This window comes from Cupressus sempervirens, chromosome 3 (assembly GCF_028749045.1).
Source record: "Cupressus sempervirens isolate cs-2001-9-10 chromosome 3, ASM2874904v1, whole genome shotgun sequence".
Lineage (NCBI taxonomy): Eukaryota > Viridiplantae > Streptophyta > Pinopsida > Cupressales > Cupressaceae > Cupressus > Cupressus sempervirens.
In genome coordinates this window covers 345,993,778-346,004,085 of record NC_143120.1, presented here as the reverse complement: position 1 = coordinate 346,004,085, position 10,308 = coordinate 345,993,778, and positions in this window count along the sequence as shown.

The following is a 10,308-nucleotide window of genomic DNA, read 5'->3' as shown; positions in this document are numbered from 1 at the left end:
GTGTCGTGAGATCTTTATTTTTCCTGTGGCTATAAGGGAATCTTTAGTGTCAAACCTTGAGGATTTAAAGAAGATATAACCCAAGTACCATTGCTACACACTGACGCATCCATCTTATCCAAGTGTCTTATCTAACAAGAAAGAGTTGCAGTCTTACAACATCAGTGATTGGTCTATCTGTGCTGTATTTTTGTTCCTACTTGTGTATTGTTTTCTTTCTGTCAGTAAAAGTGTTATTATATTTTTCCCGAAAGAGGGTGGCAACTCAGTCAAGGTTTTGAAGCTAGTGCTTATTGTAAGAAAAGAAGAATATGGCTGACAAGAGAAAAAACACAAGGGCTTACATGAGAGCCAATCCCGATGTATCAATGTATACTGATCTACCTCAAGGTGGTAGGAAGAACCAAAATAAGAAAAGAACATATCCAGATCCTACTTGGAAGCCTAGAGGTAATTCCTCTGTGAATTCCCATTATCAACCAATAATAGCAAGAGAGTCATCTTCGCTTAGCTCTAAATCCGAAAATACAAGACTCTTAGGAGGTATTTTCAGTACCCCATTACCAGATGAGAGAGTTTTTCAAGACAAAGACATATCTACTATGGGAATTGCTTCATTAAGACCAGAGCCTGTAGCAGATATAAATTGTAGGCTAGGATTTAGGATTTCATCTGATAATCCTTTTAATCCCACAGTAGCCCCTTATATGGAACCAAATCTTATAGATCTACATGACCCTGCTAATTTCGAGGTAACCTCTGCTGACTCTAAAGAAGTGCAATCTGAAATAGGATTTTTGAAGAAATCGATTGCTGAGGAAGAAGCTAAACACATCCGTCTTGAAAAGGAGAGGGAGCGAGCCACTTTGGATGCAATAATAGAAAGAGATACTCTGTTAAGAAGGATGGCTGCTTTGAAAGAGCAAAATCAAAAATTAGAAGAGAATACCACCACTCTCCATCAGGATGTCTTTGGAGATGTTGATAATCTAAGAGCTAAAGTTCAACAATAGGAGAAACGCTTAAATCAAAGGCAAGAACCAATTATTGCTCAAGTTCAAGCTTATAAACCCATTCAAGTTGATCCGGTAGAGCCCACTGGAATAGTTCTAGATAAAGGGAAAGGCAAGGCTATAGGAATCCAAATAAATGAGCCTCAAGCTATACCGAGAAAACCTATACAACCCTCCATATCTAAATTAGATCTAGATTTAGAGAAGGCTCGAAAAGAGAGGGAAGACCTTGCAAAAGAACTTGAGAAGGTTGAAAATGAAGCTCAGGCTGCAGAAACCAGAAGGAAAATCCAATTCATAAAGTCTAATTCTGAATTGAATTCATGGCCTAGTTTGTCTATCCTACCTACAAATCCTGCACCAGTTAGTGGTCCCATAATGCCGACTCAAAGAGTACCCCAATCTACTCCTACCTCATCTTCCAATATTGGCACTCAAGTCCCATTTGTCCCACCACAGCTGTCCCAAGCTGTTCCCCTGAGTCAAGCTAATACAACTAGTACTTCTAATGTTCCTGGTTTCCAGAAGAAACCTATATACCTCAAAAAATATAGACAAATATCATTTGCCAGTATTCCTAGTGCCCCCCATTCCATATCTTTTGATTTAAGGGATAAAGTGGTTAAGTTTTCTGGAAATAATGCTATTACTGGTAAAGAACATTTGCGAATTTTCATTGACATGTTGAATGATTATGAAGTTGAACATGAGGACATGGTGATGAAATTATTTGTGCATTCACTCACAGAGGATGCAAGGGATTGGTTCAGGAGGTTGCCTGATGATAGTATTACTTCATGGAGTGATTTGGAGAAATTGTTCAAAGAGCAATATGGGGACAATACTAATGCAGGATTCATGTTGAATGAGTTCAACAATATCAAGAAGAATCCAAATGAATCCACATTCGATTTCAATGTGAGATTTCAAAAAGGGATGTACAAACTTTTTCAGTTTATGAGGTTAAATGAAGACGTCTGTCTCACAACCTATTTTAATGCTTTTGATAGCAAAATGGCCTACCAACTGAGAGATAAGGATCCTAAAACTTTAAGAGATGCCTATAGAGTTGTAGTGAATATAGAAAATAATAGAAAGACATCTAGCAAACTAGGGAGGAGGGAGGATCCTAAGCTTTTCAATCCTAAGAATAATAATAAAAGGGAGGGTGACAAAACTCCCATAGGAAAAAAGCCTGAAGAACCTACTATAGGCCATGTTTTAGAAATGCTCAAGAAGATGAATCCCACTATTTTCAATAAGCCAAATGTTACTGAGAGAACCCCTGTGAATAGAAACAATTTCAATAGATAGCCTAGGATGCAGAATTACCCTTACACCACTCAGTGGAAAGATGGTAAACCAGTTCCCAACTAGACCCAAAATATGAAAGATAAGGGTACTCCAGACCCCCTGCAAAGGAACACTGTAAATATGAATGATGATGTACCATGGTGCATTATATGCCAATCACCTCATTCTACAATACGATGAACACATGTGATGATTTGATAGATTCTGATTAAGAAGAACTTGAGAATGATGTTACTAGCTAGAGAATTGCTTACCAGTTACATCATCAGCAAATATTTTTAGATGATGAAGAGAATGATACAGATAAGGTATGCAATACATTTTCTGACACAGGTCTCACAAATCTAACAATCCCCTCCAAGGAGGAAATTGATAGAATTACAGCCGAAATGATTTCACAAGTCCATAGTAATTATAATTTGAGAAATAGAGCAATAAATAATGATGCAGGAAGGCCATCTAGTGTGTTCATCAAAGAAACCACTCATAAGACAAATGATCAACACAAGAAAGTTAGTATAGATGTGCCTAAGATCAAGGAGAACAAGGGTTAGAAATGGGAACCAAAGAAGAAGGTTCAATTTCAGATAGGTGAAGCAACAAAGACAGTAGTGCAACCAGAGAAATCAGAACCGGATGTGTGGTTTGTTCTCTCATAGATTCTGAATTCTTGCATAGACTCAAGTAGTCTATCATCCCTAGACAGAGCCACTGTTGGTCTGACTTTTTGTGTAGTAGAAGTTTTCAGTTAAATCATAGAAAAGTCAAATGTTCTATTCCTAAGTGAAGCATAGGGTTTTGGATAAATCATCCATAAGAAATAATCATCATGTAAACCCTATATCATCTCTATTCATAAATTGTCAGGCGCAAAATTTTGAATTTTCAAAAGAGACGAATATGCTGTTATATTCCTTTTCCTTTCTCTCGAGTTACCTTTCTTCCTATTTGTCCCAACCGTCAGATCCGACTAGATCTACCGTTGGCGTTACCTCGCTATGACAAGTTGCATGCTTATTAAGTATGGCGAGGTAACGAGTATTGAGTTTTTTAAGAGGCTGGACCGTAAAGTGAAGATACGGCGATCGAAGATTTGCTTATTAAATGATTTATTGTGCAGGTACACTTTGCAAGTTACCGTCCAAAAAGGATAGGGACCCACTAGAATATCTGACATCAGAGCCAGAATGATGGTTTTTTTGGACATTTTGCCACCTCGCTATCGAAAAAATCAGGCACTTCGCCGTTAGCGAAGTAGCGAGGCCACGTGAAAATATGAAGATGATGACATTGCATCTTGCTTGTATCATAATTACACCAAGTGGCATGACCAGTCATAAATACCATTGTCAGAATCAGTTTTAATTGACAAAAGTGATTACTGGGTAACCCTTGCATTTTTTGGCACGAAATCCTTTTAAGTGCCGGAGCTCGCTACCTCGCTATCAAAAAATTCAGGTGCTTCACCATTAGCGAGTTAGCGAGGCATCGTAAAATGGTAAAAGATCGGCAAGATCTTTGGTGACATGGAATGACAAATGACTATGATAAATTTTGACATGTGCCAACTATGCAGAGATCCGATTCTCATTAATGCCTATTTGGCTGAATGTACAAAAAAAAAAAATCCTGAACGTCAGCTTGAAGTGGATCAACGGAGCTCGCTACCTTGCTATGACAAGTTGCATGCTTGTTAAGCCATGCGACATAGCAAATATAAATCAGGAGATCTTGTGTTTCTTCTTCACCTTTGATTTGGTAAGTGATCAACGGCTATCGTCTCCTCGCTATGAAGAGTTGCAAGGGAGATAATTATAGTGACATAGCGAGTTGGGCCCGCCGCCTTCCTTCTTAAGAAGCCCTGTAGCATATCTTTTGATCATTTCTGGATCTGATCAACGATTGTCACCGCTTCGCCATGGCAAGGTGCTCATTCTTTATGCATAACGAAGTAGCGACATGCTGACACGTGTTCTCTGTCGTCAGTGGGTCCAAATATAAGCGCCATCAAAGAAAGAATTTTGTACGTGGCAAGTTCTCATTGGGTAAAATAACTGACATGGAAAATATAACTCCTAGTTGTTCTCTCTGTACCACATGATCGTAGGATCTTTGAAGATCGACGACGCAGTTTTAAATGAAAAATGTAGTGCCACTCTCTGTATTAATTAGACAAGAAAGCTTTGTCCGTGAGGAAAAATAGAGTATAATACAGAGAGATTTCATCAGTTTCATTTCACGTGAGAAAAGATTTGGAACCATTCTTGCGCAGAAGCCATTACTGAAAGAAAAGCGTGCCAAGGTTTGATAAAAATTGTCAAGTTGTCTGTTCGCAGAAAATTTGTAGGAATACAGAGGAAAACAGAGACAAAATTCAAGTAAGTAAAACTACCATCATCTTCGTGAGCTTTTAGGTTCTAAAAAGATAGCCCAAGATGCCTCCGAAGAAGGGATTTTCAGGTACAATAAACTATTTGGATAGAAATGTGCATGATGGTTTGCTTGAGTTACTTCCTGAGTCTACTATAGAAACGGTGCAAGTTAAGAGGTTAACCTCACTGAACCCTAGGCTAAGGATAGCTGATGGATTGTATGATAAGGGTAATTGGGTTCAGGATGCTCAAACTTCTCAAACTGGTTTGAGTTTATTCAAAAAATAGTTTGCGGAAAGGAAGTTATATGCCCCTCATGCCAATATATGGAATTTTGATCTTGGAAAGCTTGTTGTCCCCAGTGTGTTTATGGATTTTGACCTGCTTGAAGCTATAGTGAAAAATTATGACCAAGCCACTAAGGTAGTGAGAAGAATGGATGGTGAGGCTTTAGTTACCATCAGTCCTGAGGAGATTAGGAAGGTTTTCAGTCTGGGACCTCTCACTATGTATCATTTTCCCATTAATTTGATAGAGTTAGAAAAAGAATATATATCCAAAAGGGATGTAGTTAGACAGGGTGCACTGAAAGCCCACATAGGCTGGATTGGAGGCCTACCAACCATAACATCGTCTTCTAAAGAACCATTCAAGAAATCATGCTTTAACGCCAGGGCAGTAGAGATATATAGGACCCTGTGCAGAGTCTTCGGAGAGGGCGAAGAAGATTTTATTCCGGTGAGCTTCATGTATATGATCACCCAAATCTCCTCTTTTGGTGTGGAAATAATTTTTGATTTTGCATCTTACTTGGCTAATGAGATTCACTAGGGATTGGTGGGGATTGCAAAGGGAAAGGTGGAAAAGGTTTGGGGTCAGTACTCCCTATTGATGCATATGTTTCTTTTTAAACGGGCCACTTATTTTGGTAAAGAAATGGTTTTAAATAGGGAACAAGAGGGGGAAGCACTGCCAGTCGAATTATGGAGTGCAGACATGACTTGGGAAGCAGAAAATGCTAGCTTTGTTAGATTTGATAGGCACTTTTCCTCCAAACTAAGATGCCTCATATTGAGTGATAATCCCAGAATTCCTAAGGCACTAATGCATCTTGTTAGGCCTATGGACAAACCTCATAATCTAAAAATTTCACATAATTGGGGAAATATTATCCCATATTCAATCTCAACTGTCATTAGGGTGTATGGATTCAAAGGAACACCCCATGTACTACCCTATCAGGTACCTTTAAAGGTAGGGATAGCTGAATTTTTGTGGCAGTTGGGAGGAGTGGAGGAGGCCTTTTTGCACAAAAGGGGGACAGGATCAATTTTTCCTACTTGCACTATAGCCCACTAGTTTGTGATAACTAAAGAAGGGTGGATCTTTCTCCACAAAATTTTGGATCAATATAAGATGGCAGTGTCTCATGCTCGTTTTTGTGATACAGAAGGTTTCTTTAACTTTTCTCTTAGACTTAGAATCAAGCTTCGTCCAGTTCAGCATGAATTCTATTTTCCTGAAGATATAATAAGAAATGAATATTCTCTCCATGAGTCTATTCAAAATTTTTGGAATTCATTAATTGTTTTGACAAAGATTACAGTCCTCTTAGTAATGCTGCAACCAATGCAGATAAGATAAATAAGCTCATGAGTACTTTCTTTGAGATAATGGAAGTAATGAATGAGAAGAAACAACATTTTATTGATTCTTTTCTAGATAAAGCCAGAGTGGTTATGAGAAAATTGGGTTTCACCCCCAACATTGGAATGGATCCACTGGTGGTACGAAAGAAGACAGGATATACTATTGTTCGGCAACAGGTGCCCATTGTACACAAAGAAAAACAGGTAGTTGAATCCACCAGTACTGTCCTGGAAGAAAGACCCCCTGAACCTTCTCCCAAAAGAAGAAAAATAATAAGGGAGGAAGAATCCCCTGATGAAGGTTACTCACCTTCTCAAACCCCAATGAGAATTGAGGAAGAGCAGCTCACCAATGAGCAATTTGAACAAATGGGGTCACAAGGAGAAATTTTTGTTACACAAGCAGAAATTGATGAAGGGAACCCCCAGGAACCTCCTGTGCCAAGTTTTGAATTAACTATAGCAGATTTCAAAGGAAGGGAATTGGACCCTATTTTGGAACAAGCCAGTCAGCATTTTTTGTCTGATAACAATTTTGTAAGATCTAGGGCCTTCCATCAGTTTGCATGGAGGGTAAACATGCACATTTTTGAGCAAAGGTGTAAGAATATGAAAACAAAACATCCAGAAATGGATGAAGGCTCCATTCAAAATCAAATAAAGGAACAAATGATGCAAGAGTTCCAAAATATAACCCCTGATGAGGGTAGACAGATGGTAAAAAATGCAAATGTTTTATTATTGCCCAATTGGGATATTGCTGATGCATTAATTTTTAATTCTGTATCAAATAATTTAGGACTCCAAGATCCAAATAAAGAGGAATTCTTGGGTACAGCATTCAACAATGATCAAGCTGCCCTTGTAATGTGGTCCCTGAGAAGAGGATCTAGGACTACTTCATCATAGCCTGATGATTAAGGACTAACAGGGAGTATCATTGTAAGGAGAGTTGCTGATACTTCAAATGTACAGGCAGCCCACATGAATGTGGATTATTCTAAATTTTCCTTGGCCACTACAGAAAGAGAAGAGAAGGAAATGATTGATATGCACAATAAATATGAAATAGTGGTGGATGCTTATAATTAAGAGGTAAAAAGGAGAATTGAGCTGGAAAACAGGGTATCTCAATTGGAGAAGATATTTGGAAAGAGGAAAGTGGGAGAATCCAGTACACTGAGAATTGCATATCCTCCACAGTCATCTGTTGGATTAACCCCTATTATTGAGATACCTGACACCCCTGAAAGACCCCAATTCTATACTACAGAGGAATTTGAAGCAGAAAAAACCAAATTACATGAGTGGCAGATAGAATTTAGAAATTAGCAGGAAGAGAAATGGAAGCAGGGTGTGACATATTTGAGGGATAAAATACAATGGTCAACTTTTTATGATCAGTTGACAAGGATTGTAACCCTCATGGATGAGTTGAATAAAGAAAAGGATGGACTAGATTCTCTTGCACAGAAATGGAGACAGAGAAATAATGATGTTACAATTATATGTATATCTGCAGTCCAAATGCCTTATCATCAGGTTGAAAAGATTTTTGATTTATTAAATAAGTTAGAAAATTTTGAAAATGAAAGAGATTCTTTACAGAGAAGATTAATACTCTATTTTTTCAAAATATCTTGCTGAAAAATTCACCCTATTTCCTTGTGCTTTAGAATCTGTTGATACAGTAAAAGAAAAAGAAAAATGGAAAAAGGAAATGGATGATTTATTCGATAACAGAATAATAAACATCATCAGTGAGACTGGCCATTGGTTTTGGGTAAAGACAAATGAGGAGCTGGTAAAAGTACAATTTTACTATACTGCTATGATAAAAGAATTTGATGATTTAGAGGAAAATGCAAATTCTTTAATAAAGATACAAAGAGAAACTCTAAGTTTTGATTGGCCAGATGATGATACTTTTAATAAGTGGAAAAATCAGTTTAGTGAACAGATGTCAGGAGACAATGAGGAAGAAGATACAAAAGTAATAGTTACCCTTGTAATCAGCAACAATGACATGGAAAATCCCCAAGTTAAAGTGAGTTTGTAGGTAACAGAAGAGGATACATCACTTACAGACCTCATGGGTATGTACTCCGAAAGTGAAGAATGATTGTAAGGTCAGATCGTGCTCTTGTCTCAACAATTCAGAAGCATAACAGAAAGGAACCCGCCAAGAAATGTTGTTAATTTTTCTGTTATTTTGTTTTTGTCTTTCTTTTGAAAGGACACCTGTCACCTTCTTTAGCCTGAAGCTTGTTGCATCTCACACTATTTAAGTGAGATCCCAAGGCTAAAGAATGGTTCGAATTCTATTTTTACTAAGTATTGTGCTTAGTCATGTTTTTGGTCCAAACATTTGGAAAGCAAGTTTGTAGTATACTTTTCTGTCAAAATTTCTGAGATATACATGAATGTAGAAAGAACTGTGCTTCTTTTCTGAAGGTCTTTCTGGGTCTATTGTAAAGGATATACCATTTTCAACGGAAATGAATACAAATTATGAACTGTCCCCATATTAGTTCTTTCTGAATTTTGTCTCCTTTTAAATACTTAGCTACCTTGATGTTGTGTGAGTAAAAGCTTATGTAATTGATTGCAATATAGTAAGTTTGTACATCCATTTGTTATTGTTGTTAATTCAATGGATTAAATAAAGGCTCTGATGAATGTGATGAGGTTGCTTAGGTATTAAAAAGGATTTTTGAATGATAAATTCTGATAAGAATTGCTGATAAGAATTTGTGGCAAAGCAACAAATTAGATCTAAGAATTTACTATAGACTCTGAATCCCCAATGGATTAGGCACTGATCGAAAATATTTCAGCCAAAAGAGAAGTATATTATGACTGGTTTTTTCAAAGTACATCATAAAATCAATTTTTACTTTTATTTCCTATAAGATATTCGAAGTTGGCCAGCACTTGCCTGCATGGATCATTTTAGCTTCATTTAGCCATTATTGTTGAAAACATCTGCAGAGCTATAGAAGATTTCTTGGCCATATCTGTTCAAGGGATGTGTTTACCAATTCGGTAAGAGTTACGTATATGTTTGAGGATTTAGAAATGAGAATCAAAATGAAACTAAGAATAATTCTCATACAATTGTTCCATTTTTGAACCATCCCCGGGTACACCCGCCCTAGTTTTTACAGAGCCAAAAGAGTAGAAAATTGTCTGAGGTTTTGTTGAAGTTGGGTCGTATTACTTTGCATATGCAAGTGATAATGAGAATTGGATATTCTTTAGGTTGTGTATGTACTGATATCTAGGTATTAAGCCTTTTGTCGCTTAGTAGTTTTAGCATTGTTTTAACATCATATTAAAACACCAACACTTCCATTACATTCATAGGAAGTTGAGGGGTAGTGCTACTATTGTGAAATCATTCTAGAATGTCATTGGATGACTTAAGAAAATTTTCAGAGCTATTCTTTCGAATGCATTAATTTAGTGATTGCATGATGAGATAATTCCTGTGTCATTAACTCCATCAACCCTAGAAGAGGAATGTTAGAAATGTTATTAATGATTGTCAAAGAATGAAAAAAACATATTGTTCCCGTGTTGTAGTGTTTTGTTGAGTGGTTGTCAATTGGAGCATTATGACATATAGGCGATCAAACAAGTCCTCAATTTTATAAGCAGCACACTTATACTTCCCCTGCAGGCCATTCAAAACATTTGGTGATTCCTTCCAGCTTGAACCTCCACTTCCTCGTAGTTTAACATGTTACTTGGATGGTCTAGCCTTTTAATCAGGCTTCAAATTATTACAAAAATTGTGTTATGGCAAGCCCTAGGCTCATAGCATTGTCTCTATCCATACCTTAATCAATCTGCAAGCTCAATTTAGGATGCAATTTTCTAAAGTCTACCCAACTAAACTTCCCAAGAAGACCACCCCGCCGAAAGGGATGAGACTCTTCTAACAAATGTGTGTACTAT